General features: G+C 33.1%; 1 pseudogene; it reads left to right on the plus strand.

Annotated features, from left to right (window-relative positions):
• Positions 1-4,418: 4,418 nt before the first annotated feature.
• LOC149576394 (bark storage protein A-like) lies at positions 4,419-5,484 on the plus strand (annotated as a pseudogene).
• The last annotated feature ends 13,327 nt before the right edge of the window (positions 5,485-18,811 follow it).

The following is an 18,811-nucleotide window of genomic DNA, read 5'->3' on the forward strand; positions in this document are numbered from 1 at the left end:
AATCTATGCATCATACGGACATATATAATTTGTAGAGTGAAACTCGGCTACTTGAAGGAAAGTATAATTATGTACTCATAGTAACTTACACTCATACACATGATGATTTATCTCTTTCTAGTAGCTTACATTAGTGTTGACAAAATCTTTAATTAATCATCTTTTGTTTTCCAATAGAAATTAGGTATTTTTATCAGCTTGGATATAACTATTCGATGTAGTTATTAAATTCTCTTATATAGGGTGAAATGGGGATGTGTCTACGATCCGTCTTAAACATCACACACTAAGCCATTGACTGCTTAGGTGGATAAGATGGGGCCCAGCCATACTCCATCTACTTTTGTTTTTCTATTAATAGAGCTTGTTCATGGATGCATCGATGGTATTATGAATCAACGTACACTTAGTTCTGTAAATTGTCTTATCCTTTGTCAGTAGTATTGTGGCGCTCCCATCAGTCGATGGTCTGTAACGTGATAATGGTTTTTTTCAAATATTCTTTCTCCCCCGTGATAGCCAAACCCCCACCCAAATCAAAATGAAACCATACAAAAAGGAAAGTCTCTGAATATTGGATGCGACAACTAGATTTAAACAAAGTAAATACAGTGAAATTCATGAAGCAGTGAAAGAGAGTGTTCAAATTCTATATTTGTTACCTAGCACGCATAGGTAATATTTACAATATGTAAAAAGTATTCTAAGCCTCTCATTTTTGTATAGAATGTGCCTAATAATTCTTCAAATAGAAGCTAAATAGTAACATTATATGACTAATCTTTATTGTGATGTTCCATTTTATGTTGGGTGTATAGGGGACTACATTTTGCAGTGAGAGACATAAACAACAATAGTTCCAAGGATATTTGCCCATGTTGTAGTTCTAGTTTTTATAGTTACTCTCATCGTCCTTTACACAATAATTGGAGGTAGATACAAGGAATATGAATGCAAGGTCTAAAAGGCCTTTCTGAAATATTCAAAAAGATTTAACTCATGCTTCTTGAAAGAGGGCTCAGTTATGATTTTATTTTTTAATAAGTTTTTCTTCATGGATGAATTTTTCATTGTCTCATTGAATTATAAAGAATTTTTACATTGTAATTTTGTTCCATATTATTAGATCTATTGTTAAAATAAGTTAATAGTTAATTGGATCATAAATTTAGGTTTCCAATAAATTAGAATGATAAGGAAATGAAAAAAGGTTTCCAATAAATTAGAATGATAAGGAAATGAAAAAGAAAAAGAAATGAGAAAAATACTTAGTATAAATTACAATATAGCCACTTTGACAGAGTTCAATTTCATTCTTTACTTAATTCAAAGTGTGATTTATATATAATAATTTGAAGAAAAAAATTAATAAATATAAAAAAATTAAAATAATAATTTAGCTTTCAGTGAGTTAGGCAATTAGTGATGAAGAAGTAGATAAGGTGTTGAGGTGATATATTATTAAAAGTAAATAAAGATAAGAAAGTTTAGAACTAAACAAAGATGCTCCTTAAATTTGTATCTATAGCAATATGATCAATCTTGTTTGATTTATCCATTATTCAACATAAAGTAATAAAAATGAAAATGAGAAGAACATGAATCAATATTAAGAAATATGATTATGTAAATAAAGACGATTTAGTATATGACAACTATACAAAATGTGGATACTTTTTGTTGTTTAAGTATACATATGCACAAAAATGAAACATAAATTTTCTATATAAATAATTATTTAAAAATAATTTTAGTAAAAGAAATAGATTGTGAGTATATAGTTTTTATATAAAAGATATTATATATATATATATATATATATATATATATAAACTTGCCTAAAAGGAAAATTTGTTTCATTATTCGAAATGAATAAAATTTAGTTTTTAGAAAGTTTTAAGGAATGTTTTAAAATAAGTTTTAAATGTATCATCTAAAAAATAGAAAACACAACTTTAATTGAAAATTCAAAAGAGTAATTTTCATTTTAGATTTATTTTTCATAATAGTAATTTCATACTAATTTTAATACATATGTTAAAAAAAATATGTTTTTCAAAAAAAATCACAACAATAACAAATTTGATGACTCCAAATTAAAATTTACTTTAGAAAAATGATATGTTTGTTCATTCACTAATTTAAATAGATTTAAAGTTGTGTTTTCCTTTTCCTTTTTGACATCTAATTATAAAATTTATAAATGTTATGACATGATCAATTTTTTTTATTTTTTTTAAGATTATTTTTAAAATCAAATTTAAGAAATTATTGATTTTTTTTTTTAAACATTGTTATAAAAAAAACTTTCAACAAAGAATTTTATTTTTTAAAATTTATTAAACTTCATTCTTATAAGCACACCAAAAATACATGTTATTCAAATAAACCTAATATTTTAATTTCAATCTATATCCAACAAAATCTTAATTCAAAATAAAATAAATTTTGACTTGCTGTCAATTCAAATAGAATGAATATGAACTCTAGAACAATTCTTGAAATAATATTTTCCACTTTGGTCAAGTGCAGTGTCTTGAAAGCATATATATCCTAGAATTTTGATTGCAACGACTTGATCTCCACGAGCATATGCATTTTGTAGACATTAAAGATACTTTTAACAAAAAAAAATCTCTTAACTATGAGGTTATAAAATTTCAAGACCCATGATCATTGGGTGGCAAGGTAAGATAATGGGTATCATTCATAAAAAAAGAAAAAAAAATTCAAAGTCAAATTTGTTATATTTAAACTTGTTGCCCGGTTATAAAATTCTTTCAATTTTATAAGCCTTGGTTAATTTTTGAAAATTGCTCAATTTTAAGCTTTCAATTGGCCATTCTATCTTTGAATTTTGTGAGTCTTTAAGCTTCCATGTCCCCGGTTCGTTCCCAACTCTGCACAGCACTTGAAATTTTTAAAATCCGACTTCTGAGCCTCAAGTTGTCATAGGTTAATGGAGAGACCCAAAAGATGTGTTTTAAAGTCTATCATTAACCATTAACCTCTCAACAGGTTAATGATAACCCCCAAAAACACGTTTTTCTTAACCTCTCAAACAGGTTAATGATAACGTCCAAAAACATGTTTTTCTTAACCTCTCAAACAGGTTAATGATAGCACATTTTGGAGTAGGTTAATTAACCTCTCAAAAAACGCATGTTTCTTAACCTCTCCGACACGGTTATTAACTTGTTTGAAAATTTCTCCGACCTATTTCAAATTCTTCTATGAGAAGTTGAGGATGAATTTGTGCAGAGGATTAGTAGAGATAGTAGTCGCCAACCCTCATCAGGAAAGATTATTCAAAGTAGTCATCCTCAAGTCAGGAGAGCTAATGGTCTTTATCCACAATCTTACAGAATCCTCCTTGTGTCTGTATCATTGTCCCAAGATGGGTTGTAATATGAGTAACATGGGTCATCTTATTCATACATTCAGGAGAGGATTCAACTCGCTAGCTGTCGATGAAGGTACCAGATCTATGGCTCTCTGTGCAAAAGAGAGATCAAAGATTCATATATTCAGATTTGACGAGTCATTTTGGAAGGTGTACTGGACTGGAGTCAAGGTTAATCTGGAATCATCTAAGGGGAGCAATATCATTACATGGATGCATTAATTCCAGGGAAAATGGAGCTTTGATGCAAGCAGGTTTGCACCAACACCAATTAAGGGTAGACGAACCCATGGAAGAATAATCAAAGGTGAAAACGAAAAAATGGTTCCCTGTCATTTCATTCATAAAATATTAAAATAGCGTCCATAACCAATGTCAAAGCACATTCTTGAGAGTATAATTTGATGTGCTCTTTTATGAATGGCACCAGAGTTACTTCTGCCAAACATGTACAGAAAGGAGGTTTAGTGAATGTGTGCAACCACATGAGAAAACGAGATGTGTCCTCATGGAATATGTTAATTACGTCTTACTGCAAGTGTGGGTTTCCCAAGAGGCATTGGCATGTTTTCACCAAACAAATAGAACAGGGATTCAATTCGATGTTACTACATTTGCAAATATACTTCCTACGTGTGCCAAAATGGAGGCTTTGGAACAAGCGATAGAAATCCATCGAAGGATAACTGAAAGAGTTTTATTTTGTCACGTATTGTTGTTGCCAATGCCTTGATTGACATGTATGGGGAATGCCGAAGAATTCAGAAGGCACGTGAAGTGTTTGACAGAATTCCTGAACGGAACGTGGTCTCAAGAATGGGATGAATAATATGGGCCCAGCAGTATGCACCCATCTCTCACGCGTGCCCACCTAATGTCTATGGTCTTTTGTTTGGCTTTCAATGGCTTCGGGTGTCATGTTATGTTTGGAGATCTGGTATATGATGTCACTCATTGTGATGATGGGTAATTTGAAAAAAATGCAACAATTGAAGTCGATTCATTATCTGTCTACATGAATATGAATGGATGGGAAGCCATGATCTTCATCGGTTTCAATGCTGCCATTAGTGTGAGAGTATCGAATGAACTTGGAGCTGGTCACCCAAAAGCTGCAAAGTTTTCTGTCATGGTGGTGGTCATAACATCATTGTTGATTGGGCTTATATTCGTGGCCATCATTCTTGCTATCAAAAATGATTTTGTAGTACTATTCACGAGTAGTCAAGTGGTCATGAAAACAGTGTCCAACATGGCAATGTTACTTGGAGTTACAATGGTTTTGAATAGTGTGCAGCTAGTTCTATCAAGTGTGGTTGTAGGTAGAGGTTGGCAAAGTCTGATAGCTTATATAAACATAGGCTACTACTATGTTATTGGATTACCCCTTCGTCTTCTTATGGGATATAAGTTTGACCTTCGAGCCAAGGGCATTTGGACAGGCATGATTTGTGGAACAACCCTTCAAACTCTTATATTATTGTTAATCATAACTGGACTGGAATCATGTGTGCCGGATATGGTCAGCATGGCGAGGAGGAGGAAAATAATGTGGGGCACATACAGGTCTGAAACTTCAATGTTCCACAAGGAAATAAGACCACTCTCTTGGGAGTGATCTCATACGACCTAAAGGAATTTTACAGGGAAACTGAGAAACCCGATATACCAAAAGACCTATTCTAGGCCGAAACAAGTCGAGAATGGTTTGAGCATGCAAGCAAATTACTTACGGGATTCAAATTAGTATCCTGCTTCAACGAAATATTTTGTCTTTCGTGGCTAGCTAACATCGTCTTTGGGCACAAGGCATCATCTACAAATATTTTTGTAGATAATGGTTCTTACAGAGAGTTTCTTATAAACCACTTCAATGTTTCCTCTATTGATGATGAGAGTACAGCGGTAGTTATGACCAGCCTATCAAATAAATTGCTAGTCATTGGTTTAAGAGGTTTGTCTAATTTGGTTGGAGAACAGAAGGGTGATAATGCATATATGAATTTGGACCCCCTGCGGTTATGAATGTTGTGAAAGCTACGCTAGAGTTCATAAGGAGGTTTCCTCATTTTATTCTCTGAGAGTTCTCTTAACACAAAGGACCATGACCTTAGGAAAGTAGTATTGCGCGCAAGATGATTTAGCTTAGATCACTTGTTATTATTATATTATGTAGTGCTCTATAATTCATGATGTATTTTGCACTACTCTGTACCCACCAGGCCTAATTTCCATCAAGACATTACATGTAGAACTCAATGAGTCAAACTGATCCCGAGGTCCACGGTGAAGAATATATCATAATAAATGAGAATTGCAGTGACCAATTATAATATATGATTCTTCTGCAGTCAGATAAGACGAATGGATTTTGGCATTTCAGATAGAAAATTAGTGTCAGCTTTGTGAAAGGACACTTATGGTAGTTTCTGGTCTTATAGGTTGATTTTGTGGAGGTTAATTAACCTCACCCAAATCACGTATTTGGGGGTTAGTTACTAACCACAGAAGGTGGTTATTAACCTTTATGTCTATATAAGGACACCTTTTGGCTTTGTAAAGGGACTTTTTTTGGTTTTAAAAATAAGGGAACACTATGCTGAAATTTTGATTGAGGGATAAATTTTGGAAAGTATATACACTTTTTATCTCTGAAATTGAAAAATCTCTATTGCTTTCTTGGTGCAAGGAAACGAAATTAGATGTACTTTGGGTTTCTTATTTTAAAATCAAAATTGTTATGCATTGTAGTAGACATTCTCATGGTATTATGCGAGTGTTTATGAATGTTAATAAAGGTTCTTGATAATACTGGTTGCTTTCAAGCGTAGTCCTTGATCACCCTTGTTATCAATCCTATTTACCAAAGAAGGTCCTGAGGGCGTGTGGTGCATTCGTCTTGGATGACTTTCTCTTGAACTTTGAAGTTTTAAATCTTTATTTGAAAATCCTTTAAAAAGTACATCATACAAGGGAGCTGCCCCTCTAAACGTAGAGGAAGGCCGCATATCAAAGGCCTATCCAACTGTTGTGAACGGTTTGCCACACACTCCGTTGGGCCAATTCTACTGCGACAAATTTGTTTACCAACAAAATTGTAATAAATCTGGAAACTAAATTGAAATCCATTACCATCATTATTGCATAGTTTCATGTGCCTTCTCGTGCTCTTGTGAAACCTTTGTTCTTCATTACACCAAGTCTTTCTACTGCTGTTGAAAAACAATGAACTAGAGTGTTAATAGAGAAAAGGCAATCATAAAAGATTCTAAGAAGCATCCTAGAAGATTCTAAATTTTTATTTTATTTTCAAGGTAAATATGGATCATCCTCCTGAACCATTATAGGTGTGCAATTAAAAAAATCAAGTGTTCGATTTAAACAAATTGGGTGCTCGATTTGTAAAAACTTAAATCCCATTTTTTTGGGCATTCTTTTTGTTATTTGTGTTGGTGATAGTGATTTTTGAAGACAGGAGCTCAATTTTAGACATCCTACCAACCCCCCAACTGATTTTTTCACCCTTCCATGTATTTTAATTTGATTTATATTATTTTATTTCATTGTTTTTAGTTTTTTACTTTAAAATTTGGTCAATTTATTATTATTTTGTTCACAATTAATAGTTTTATATCTCTAATTCTAGATTTGGATTGTATTTACTTTAAACATTTTTTTCTTTGACAAATTTACTATATAAAATGTCGAATAGGTCAACTGTAAACAAAAACATAAAACATAGTTTCAACTGATATTGAAAATATAAATTATAGGTCAATTTCAAATAAAAAACATAAAATTTAAGTAGAAAACATAAACATTAGTATTAGGTAAAATGCAATAAAAATATAACACAATTTAAAAAATTAGGAAAATAAATTAAAAATAAACTTCATTGCACAAAAAAATTCTAAATTTGAAATTTGTAAACTTAGAAAACCAAAAAATGTAAAAATTTATGTTCTTATCTATTGTGATCATTGTATTTTGATGTTGTGTCCTTGTGATCTTTGTACATGTATGTATGTATGTATGTATATACATATATATACATATGTATATGTATGTATATACATATGTATATGTATGTATATACATATGTATATGTATCTATATGTGTATATATTCATACATACACACACATGTGTGTGTGTCTATGTATGTCTATAAACAGAGAGATCTTGGCACAATAGAAAAGCGATAAAACTCACTCAACATGTAGCATGGCCATAGATGTGATGGCAACACCTATTGGTAAGTAGATTCCTCTTTTCTCTCTCTCATTTTTCATGTGTTGATTTCACTTGAACTATTATTTCTTAGGGGGCATTTTGTAATATTGTATACATTTTATGTAGGACACCATGAGGGTGTTCCTAGATGTACCCATGTTAGATGTAAGAGAATCACTAAAGAATTGTGATGGATTGCTCATGAGAAATGAAGATGGACTTCCTTTGAGAGTAGCAGGAGGCGATGAGGACATTCCAGGTACTTCAAAGATTGATCCTTTCTTAAAGATTTTAGATGTTAACCGGGAATTTAAATGTTTGGGAGGGAAAATGGGGCCAAATGAGCTTCCACCTTCACATGGTTGGCCCTGATTAGTAGAGAATATTAAAATATTCTCAAAACCAAGTGAAGCTCAATATTAACATATGATTGCATGACAACTAACTATGTGAATCTGTTGGTTCCAAGCAATGCAGAAGGACACCATAGTTCAATATGCTACTATAAATGCTACTGTAATTCAATTTTTTTAAAGTTTTGAGAATAGAACCCTATACAAAATTATATGTGAATGACAACCAAAATAGATTATTTTGATAACAAAAATGTGCATCCACACAAATGCCACAACTATAAAGGATACATTGATATCAATTGGCACTTGTGTGACAAATGATGACAAATAGCCATTTATAGACATTTGTAAGATGTGTCAAATCTCCATCCCTTGTATTAGATTAGTTTTTTACAATTATGAAACCTTTCTAAATTGAGAGTACCCTAGGAGTGTTAGCTTCTTAAAAGAATATGGCAATTCATCCAACTTACCTTGATAAACTACTTTGGAGACTAAAGACAATATGGTGGCTATCCATTTGCAATGTTCCTCCCCATGTCCCTCAAGTGATCGTGCATTCTTATCCGACCATCTTCATGTAGGGATTGGTTCACTTTGCCAAAGTTCTCTTTTGATTCCATGGAGATTTGGAATTTCTCTTCCATTCTTTTGCTATTGTGTGTGGCAAGTTTTCCTAAAATTGCATTTATTTATCATTTGAATTATTTCTACATTTCTCATTTGAATTATTTCTACTTTAATTTAAATATGTTACATGTTTTTTATGTCTTCCTCCATGTGTATGGTTTGTGTCCTTGCCTCTTTGGCATTTCATATATTTAATGTGGTTTTGTATGCCCAAATATATGGTTTTCATGTGGGTATATTGCCTATTTTTTATGTGTTTAAAATGAGAATTTTAGTCGAGCAATGTGTTGTTGAGTTCCATAGAACAAAATGGTTTTCTCCTTTTAACTTAAATTAAAGCTTGAATTTCAACCATTTTTAAAGGATCATCAATGGTGATCAACATCGCAATTGAATTTGAGCCCTTAAGCATTTCTTATAGTTTCTTGTAATTCAGAAGTTGGAATTGATCCCATGATTGTGACCAATAACAATTGTCTTCTAGTTGGCATCGGATTCATGCTAGATTTTTAATGCTTGGCAATGAGGCTAGTTGAGTGTGTATTGTTATGTGCAATTCATCATTTTTCCATGTTAGTTATTGTTTGATGCTTGATTAGGGTCACAACATAATATATTGGTAATTGATGTTGTGATCATATCATGACCATAATTGAGTGCACCATTTTGGGATCTCAAGGGACCTATGCTCTTGGTTGAGGCCAAAAAAGCTTAGTTTTATCATTTTGGTTATTCTTCTTAGAGACCTTGTGTTGATTTTTTTATTGTTCTAATATATTTAAATGGGATGAACCTATGCATTTGGGTAGTGGAGTGGAGTGGCTCTCCATGGTGAGCTAAGACACAAAAAAATTTCTAGGGTAACCTATAGAAAGTCTTATTTGAGTGAAAACTAAATTTACTAATATAAATTAACAAGATTCAGATGACTATCTAGTCATTTGAAGACATTGATGGAAGTTGATTCAATGCTTAGTTGGATAGGGATATTGACCAAAGGAACCACAACCAGTCATCTATAAACATTGATCGAATATACATGTTGATTTTGTTCGTCTATGACCATTGATCAAAGGCTTGATGCTACATGGACCACTACGTGTCATGTCTCCCTATATACTAAGACTTTTTTTAGTACTAAGTAGTTCCCCTTTGTAGATGTGCCATTTTGTATTCTACATCTGTATGTTTACATTGGGATCATTGTACCATTATGTGGCTTATGTATTTTATTGTTGTTTGTGGGGCGGGGAGGGGTCAAATTACTATCACCACAAGCACAGTAGGGGTACCACGTAGTTCGGTGCAAATGTACATCATTATGAGTAGAAATATACATTGTTTGATAGTGGTGTATAGGTGAAAGACTACTTGTAGTGATGAATTTCAAAGAATTATTGTTCATTCTTTCCCTTGCATTCCTCTTTAGTGATTTTGTATATGTGATTATGAATAGTAGATTAACATTAATTATGTTAATTTAATTGACACCTCTCATGAATGCTAATATCATGAAAATTTTATTTTGTTATTTTTATCTTGGCTCCATCTCTTTTTATATGCCTCATCTTCACTTTATTGGTATTACAACTAGTTAATGGAGACACTTTACAATCCTATTCTTATATCACTCATTCTAATTATTGCTCAAAACATTAATGTAAAAAGACACAATTAAATTAAAAATTATTGTTGAAAATAATACTTTTTACAATTTTAAAAAAAATGGTTTCTACCATAGCTTTGAGTAGGGTATGAAACAACTAGAGCATAATGTTTTGTAAAGTAAGCATTGGGATCATCATTATTAGGAAGAGATAAATATAAGGTCATGAATAAGAAAAATAAGAAAGAGATTTTCTAAGCTAAAAGATAATGTAATCAATAAAAGATAAAAACATCTCATCTTAAACCTCACTTAGCACTTAGTTTTGTCATCCCGTGAATATTTTTCCTTTGACTTAACACACCATTTTCAAATTGAAAGGTATTAATTTTTTATTTTAATTTAATGGTCATTTCAATTGTTGGATAAGGAGGAAGGCTAGATCAATATCACCTAAAACTAATTACTCTAGATCCTATATGATAATTTAAAATGTTTCTTTTATCTAAGATTTTACATAATATAAATAATTTCCATAATGTAGTGTTTATAATTATAAGAATAAACATCATTATTAACATCTAATTAGAATAAGTTGGAAATATGAGTTTATTTTTGTTACTTATTATATCTATATTTAAAAATTAAATTTTATTAAGCATGTAAAATTATCATAAATATTTATTGGCTTCTTTTCTTCAAAATATTATCCGTAAAACACACATTTAGTTAATTATAAATTAAACTAAATCATAAAGAATGAAATTGACATCATGTCAAAGTAACTATATTGTAATTAATACTTACTAGTTTTCTTTTATTTTTAACTTTCTTAATATTCTAATTTATTTAGTAGATAAATTTGTGTTTCAATTAACTTTAACCCATGATCATCATAGTATGCGACAAAAAATTACAATGTCAAACTCTTTATGATTCCATTTGGAAAATGAAAAACTTATCCATTGAAAAGAGAAAACTTATAAAAATAAATAAAATCATATAATGGAAAAAAAAATATTAATCATTTAATGGAATGTCACAATATAGAATTATTATGCACATTCTATACAAAACTGGGAGACGTAGAATACTTTTCACACAAATTATCAATTGAGTTATATGAACAGAATGGATTTTTGCTGTAAATATTACCTCTGCGTGCATGTGTGATTCTTGTAGCTCAATTTTTCCTTGCATAGGTAACAAATATAGAATCTGAACACCCTCTTCCATTGCTTCATGAATTTCACTATATTTACTTTGTTTAAATCTAGTTGCAGCATCCAATATTCGGAGACTATATTATTATTTTTCCTTTTCATATGTTTTCATTCTGATTTGGGTAGGGGTTTGGCTATCACACGGGAGAAAGAATATTTGAAAATGCCATTATCACATTACAAACCATTGACTGATGGGAGCACCATAGTACTACTGTTAAAGGATAAGACGGTTTACAAAACTAAGTGTACATTGATTCGTAATACCATTGATGCATCCATGAACGAGCTCTATTAACGAAAAAATAAAAGTAGATTGAGTATGGATGGGGCCCATCTTATCCACCTAAGCAGTCAATGGCTTAGTGTGTGATGTTTAAGCCCGGCCTATGTCTACTAGACTTATCTGGGCATACTCTCCTTGTAATATTTTCAGAACATGGATACTTCAAAAGCATTTGTAGGTCATCTCCTATTACCCATGTTAGATTGTGTGCGCCTTGGAAAGGGTGCTAGGGATTGTTAGAGTAAATAATTAATTTACTAATTATTTATTCTATTTACTTAAGCTTACTTAGATAAATACATTCATTTATTAGTTGTAGTCTAGGAGTTAGTTATAAGTTGTTGACAATACTGGAGTTTGTTCTCTCCTAAGTCATATACTTATCCTCTCACATTGTTCGAGGACTTTCCACCTTATGTGGATGTATGCTTAGTTGTCACACTTATCTCCTAGCGTCTTCTAGCTTGTTCTAGGAGATTCCTGGAGCTCTTTATATTTAGGCTCCCTCATTGTAACATAATATCTCATTGCATATTGTAAATACATATTTTCTTGTGTTTGCATATTTTCTCTCTCATGTCCATTTAGGGCTTTTCCCTTGCTCCACGCTCTTCCTTCCTTGGCTTCCCTTTGACAAGTTTTCACATGCAGTTGATCTTGGGCATCTTTAGAGTTGGATTTCATCAACTCCAACATGGTATCAGAGCCTCCCTACTGCTGCTTCATTGAAGAATTTTTGAAGCTGTGATTTGGAGTCACAAACCCTAGTTTGTTTGTGCATTTTTTCTTCAAATCAGGGGAACAACGATTTTTTGGAGCACTTTCAGCCCAAATGGATGCTATCATTAGATTCGAAAGGCAATTATTTTTTAGCTCGGGAGGTCGTACGGATGATTTTTAGCATTTATTACGATTTTTAAAAAAATTGCAACGCCACTGCTGCGCCATTGCAGGGCCGCCACTGCGCCACTTGCATGTGGCCCGCAGCGACAGTAGCAGGCTACTCCGCCCCGGTCACTGCCTAGCCCTCCACTCAGCCAGTGCTATACCTCTACACCACTTGACACCGACGGCTCCTCCCTATTCCTTCGCTCTGCCAACGACTTCCATTGGCTCGCCGCTCTTGCAGCGCTCCTCCACCGGCGTTCTTAACCGTCGCGCTACTCTATCGGGTCTTGCCACCTCCAGTGCCACTTCAACACTGTTGTCAATCCCGTTAGCACAACAACAACCAATCAGTAGGTGACATGTGGCATGTGCCACGTGGCACTTTGCCATGTGGACACTGCTACGTCACCTAGCAGAGGTCACCCTTCTACCACGTGGCACCTTTTTTTGCAACGACAGCCACGTGGCCGTCAATTTTAATCCCATAATCTACTGATGTCAGCACTACATCAGCACCTTGCTTGCACTTCTCCTCCTAGGTCATTTTGGACCTACCTTCGATTTTTTGGCCACAAGTTGAGCATACGAACGTATTTTTCTAATCTAAAAGAAGTGCCAGAAAGCTGGTTCCAAGACGGAGACATTGGTGCAAGTATTTTTAGGTTTTGATGCTTTTTTATTGCCCATTTTTTTAGTCAAAGTCCAAAGTTGTGTTTTTGACTCCGATAAGCTTATTTTTTGCGTCCCATGTTAGTTTTTTGAAAACTTTACATTTTTGGAATGCTGGTTCTGTCACCTTTTCAAAAATGTGGTCCTTTTTCTTAGTTTTTGGCCCATGCTCTTTCTATCATATTTTTGGCATTTTTGCTATATGGTGGATATCTTGAGTGTTTTAAGCTCGAGGATCATTTTCCTGGCATGGTTTATTTTGTTTTAGCATGTACTATGTTTTGTATCAGCTTGTTTTCAGTTTTGATCATTGTAGCTATCATTTTGAAGCACTTTTATGTATCGTACTGAGATAAAGTGTCACTCTTGCATTTTGGGGGTCATGAATGTTGTTTTTGAGTCAATTGTACATGCACTATTTTTATAAAGCACCATGGGGGGATAGTTGTTTGCTATTTTAGACATTCTCCCTTTGTTAAGTGAGTGTCCCTTCCATGACATTAGCCCCATGTAGCGTCATTGTGACCGTATCTTTATAGGTGTTTGTACCTCTTTCCCTCTCTTGTCATTCTTGGTTCGTTTGCAGGAGACTTTGGCCCACCTTCTTAGTTGCCTATCATTACACCCTGTCTGCATTAAGGGGGGGTTATGTTGTTGTTCTAATGCATCTCTGGTTTGATGGTTCGTTAGTGTGAACTATGTATTCAATGGTTGATCCTATATACAAGGCGATTGCAGTGGCTAGCTACCTATCCATTTTGATAAGATGGATCATCTACCATATAGACATGCTCGGTTCATGCCTTCTTCTTCCATGGAGGTTCTTCAGATCAATATTTTGGTAGATTTGTGGCTTCTTCATGCTTCAGTGATGCTCTTCATGATCACTCCTTGTTCCTATTTTAGGGGACATTCCCCTAGTTGGAGGCTTCTTCAGTTCTTCACTAGGTTCTTACCTCTTTTTGGGGGAGGGTTTTTCCCACGTGGTTTTCTCTCTTTCCCCATTTTTAGAGGTTGCATTTAGTTGCACTTGTACATGGGTACCTAACATGGCCTCGTTGTTAGGACCCATTTATGTATTTCTTAGTTTTGTGAGCTTAAGGCATTTCCCTAAGTTGCACTTGCGAGGGGTGTTAGGGTAAATAATTAATTTACTAATTATTTATTCTATTTACTTAAGCTTACTTAGGTAAATGCATTCATTTATTAGTTGTAGTCTAGGAGTTAGTTATAAGTTGTTGACAATACAGTAGTTTGTTCTCTCCTAAGTCATACTTATCCTCTCACATTGTTTGAGGACTTTCCACCTTATGTGGATGTATGCTTAGTTGTCACACTTATCTCCTAGCATCTTCTAGCTTGTTCTAGGAGATTCCTAGAGCTCTTTATATTTGGGCTCCCTCATTGTAACATAATATCTCATTGCATATTGTAAATACATATTTTCTTGTGTTTGCATATTTTCTCTCTCATGTCCATTTAGGGTTTTTCCCTTGCTCCACACTCTTCCTTCCTTAGCTTCCCTTTGATAGGTTTTTGCATGCAGGTCATCTTGGGCATCTTCAGAGTTGGATTTCATCAACTCCAACAGGGATGTTGGCGACATTCTTTGGCTTTCCCATTGAAGACCATAGTCCCTCAATAGTAAACATCACAAAAATAAACAAAAGGAAAGACAAGTGGAAGGGATGGATACCCCACAAACCCTTGCCACCCCTTCAATAACTTGGACCCTAAAGAAAACACACTCCCATTGAAAATGTCAAAATAGTTTCTTTTGACATTTAGCAGCATGGTTTGCTGTTAAATTTCCCACAACCCTTTAAAAAACCTAAATCCTAAAGCGAACAAACTCACATTAAAACATAAAAACAATCATTTGACATTTTGTCAAGAAAGTTTTTCTCCCCATGGCAATGATCGTCACGACTAAGAATATTTATTTACATGCTATCATGTTGTTTTGATAGTAATTTATTTCTATTATAATGTGATACATTGTTTGGCTGCTACCTTCTCAGCAATGTGCTTTTCTAATTTGGCTGAAGGTTATAAAATTTATAGAGTTACAAATGTCTTCTCTAATTAAGTATTCTTTTGTCTAATTTTCTAAATTAAAAATAATAATCGTTCGTTAGCATCATTCATTCCCATTCACCTGACTATGAAGAGTACCTACAGAAGAATTGCATAGGGATTTCATCCTTCCAATTTGTTCCTGACATGTAGCCGAAGATTGCAGCTAATTTAATACTGGTGGGTAGATTTGAAGTTTTGAATTTGTGAGAGAGATTATTCCTTAGTAGATAGGTGGATAAATTTATTGATGAAATTTGAGGTGATATTATTCCTATGGATGAATATCATATCTTATTAGAAAGAACTTTGTAATATGATAGAAAGGAAATCTGCAATGGTTGCACTAATACATAAACATTGACAAAGGAAGGAGTAAGCGGATGTGATTTAGATTCGTGACTCATCCATCTTCCTCTTTTTGTTACCTTACATCTCCTCATTCCCCTCACCCAACCAAAAAGACGATGTCCTCTCATATACCAACCACCAACAGTTACTCAATTTCCAGCTCTTCTTTATCCTCATCTGTCTTTCGTAGGCTTTTTCGTCCTCTTCTCCCTCCTCTTTAACTCCCCACTCATCTTCCTTTCTTAATGCTTTCTCCCACACTTATTTTATCCTCCTGCTTCCAGATTCCTTAGATTCATAACTCTCCCAAGAAATTCCTAATGTGGTGTCCAAATAGGGTGTTTACTCACAAAAAAGAATAAGTTTTTGCTTTACCTACTCATTGACCTAGCAGAGTTCGGCATGTTGCTCTATCGCCCAACATGTAGCTCTTTGGCAAGCATGCTAGTGCATGGCCTAGTTCATTCCATTTCATTTTTCATTCGGTCAGTAGCTTTGTGGCTTGATAAATAGGTTTGTGATGGGTATTGTGATAATGCTCGAAAAGTAATTGTAGCAAGGAAGATTTGGATGACATAATGACATAAGACAATTTTCTCGATACCTATAAGACAATTTTTTGATGTTGTACAACTTTGCGACAATTTTCTAATATTGGACAACTTTTCGTCAATGGGCGATGCCCACAGTGAAAAGCCTATCCGCTTAATAATAATTAATAACAAGTTATCAGAAGAAAAAAAATTGCAAATATTATTTAGGTTAGTACTACTTCACTTTACTTTCACTTCGTCAATTAATAACTTAGTTTTCCCATCATTAAACTTTTTTTATCATTTTAAGACAAAAATTAAAGTTTACATCAAAAAAATAAAAATTTATAAATTATAAAAAAAAATTATCAATCTTATTGATTAAAAATAATTATGTTTTAGGGACAAAATTCTAGGGTTTAAGAGCATTAGTTTTATAATTAAGATTTACTATTTTCAAAAAAATCATATTTACTCTTTTATGTTGCTAGGGCATGCTTTGCTCCCTCTTTGACCAATACTCAAAACCCTTACATGCATAAACAATACATGTGAACTACCTTTGTTCGCTCCTATAAAGCAGTGTTGGAAGAAATTGCACCTATGTCAAATATGTCCTCCCACAAGGACTTAGCCTTTTATGTATGTTCTTCAAACTCAAACCATGTGATCATCTTGGATGCATGGCAAACTAGAGTTTGTGGATACCTTATATTTACCAATGAATTGGTTTCCTCCAAACCATGCCCTCATCTTCTTGTATGTACTTTGTCTTCTATTTTTTAGGTCTACATGGATGATCTGGCCAAGGAATAAGAAGAATTTTTGCAAGAGTACACCATAATTTATAGATTCATAAAGGTTTGGCCAGAGTTATGTGATCTCCACTCATGTATTACATAGCAGTGGAAAGACTTCATGGAGGGGGGAACTTGATTTATCCTTATGCTCGAGGATTCTTCATTCTTGAATTTGATTCTTAGATAATATAAAGTTGGTTTTTGAAAATGACCCTTGGATTTTTCAAGGCAGTTTTTTGTGCACGACACTATGGTTCCTTGCCTTTGACCCATTCACAAAGGTTGTTTCCACTACTTATCTTTAGGTGTGGCTCATGTATCTACCTCTTCAATTTTGGAACTTAACTACCTTTAAGCCATGAAGAGTAGCCTCTTAAAATTTTATTGTTGCTCTAAGGAAACTGTTGAATTCTAGAATACCACATATGCTCAAATTTGTATTGAAATGAAAATGTCCAGTAGCCTTCCCACATTATTGCAACTAAAGATGGGTAATTGAGGTTTCAATGCAACAGGTTGATTATGAGAGGATTATCTTCAAGTACAAAAGTTATTTCTCATATGAGCACCTAACACCTCAAAGATATCCTACTATGGGAAATTAGTCTTCTTATGATAATTCTTCTTGGTGAGTTTTGGTTGATTCTCAACATTGTATCTATCCTCATTCCTCTAAAGAATCAAATTAAGCCTAATCTTTTGTTAAAGAATCAAAGGCTCCTTCATTTTTCCCTTTTGTAGCTAGGCCCCTTATTCTCCTTCTATGCACCACGATAGGGGGGAAATTTGTTGCCTCACCATCAAATATTACTGAGGTCTTTTAAGAATGGGAGTAAGATGATGAATTAATTGGTTTGTACTTGAAGGTTGGGTGTTTTGAATGTTATTGTGCTTGTTTTCATTAGCAAAACCCTCTTTATTGTAAATTTCTCTAGTAACCATTTTTGTTCAGTATAAACTCTTTGTAAGAATTCCTCTCGAGGACCATATTTCTGCACCCCCTAGTGTGGGGTTGTTACATCTCTTTTTTCAATTTAATAAATTTTATTTTATAGCTTGCACTGCACTTTATCGAGAGAGAAAAAGATAAAATACAAAAATATTAAAATTAAAATTAAAATGTACTATTTTCATGGGTGTGATCCTATCCAAAAATCATTTTCACGTAGTTTCACCTTGTCATTTCAATTTTTAGAACATTTTTTGTTTTTTTTGCAATTTTGGACACTCAATGGTGTTTATTTGATAACTGAAGACATAGTAAAAATGTCATATGTTATATTTATATAGTAGTACATTATATAACTATTAGAAACACATTGTTCAATAAACTACATTAAATTAGTTAATGATGCATTTACTTTTGTATATTTATTATTAAATTACTATTTTCATAGGTGCAATTCTATCTAGAATCTTATCTCCATTATTAAAAAAAAAAAGATTTCTTTTTACCTTATCATTTCAATTTTTACATTTTTTCTTAATAATTTTAAACAATTTTCTATATTCAAAGAGAATATCTAAGACATAATATAAATATATTATATTATACTTATATAATAATATTTGTACATTAAAGATAAAGATGAAGCAGTGAATAAAGGGGTAAATCCCTTTTCATTTTCATTAATTAGACATTTTGGAAGGAAGATGCTCCACTAGGTTCAAGAGGAGGTCCAAAAGATAAGTGGGACAATAATTCTTTGCTAAAATATGTGATTGATCAAATGGAAATTATGTAATAATTTGAATAAG

This window comes from Cupressus sempervirens, chromosome 1 (genome assembly GCF_028749045.1).
Source record: "Cupressus sempervirens isolate cs-2001-9-10 chromosome 1, ASM2874904v1, whole genome shotgun sequence".
In the NCBI taxonomy this organism is placed as follows: domain Eukaryota; kingdom Viridiplantae; phylum Streptophyta; class Pinopsida; order Cupressales; family Cupressaceae; genus Cupressus; species Cupressus sempervirens.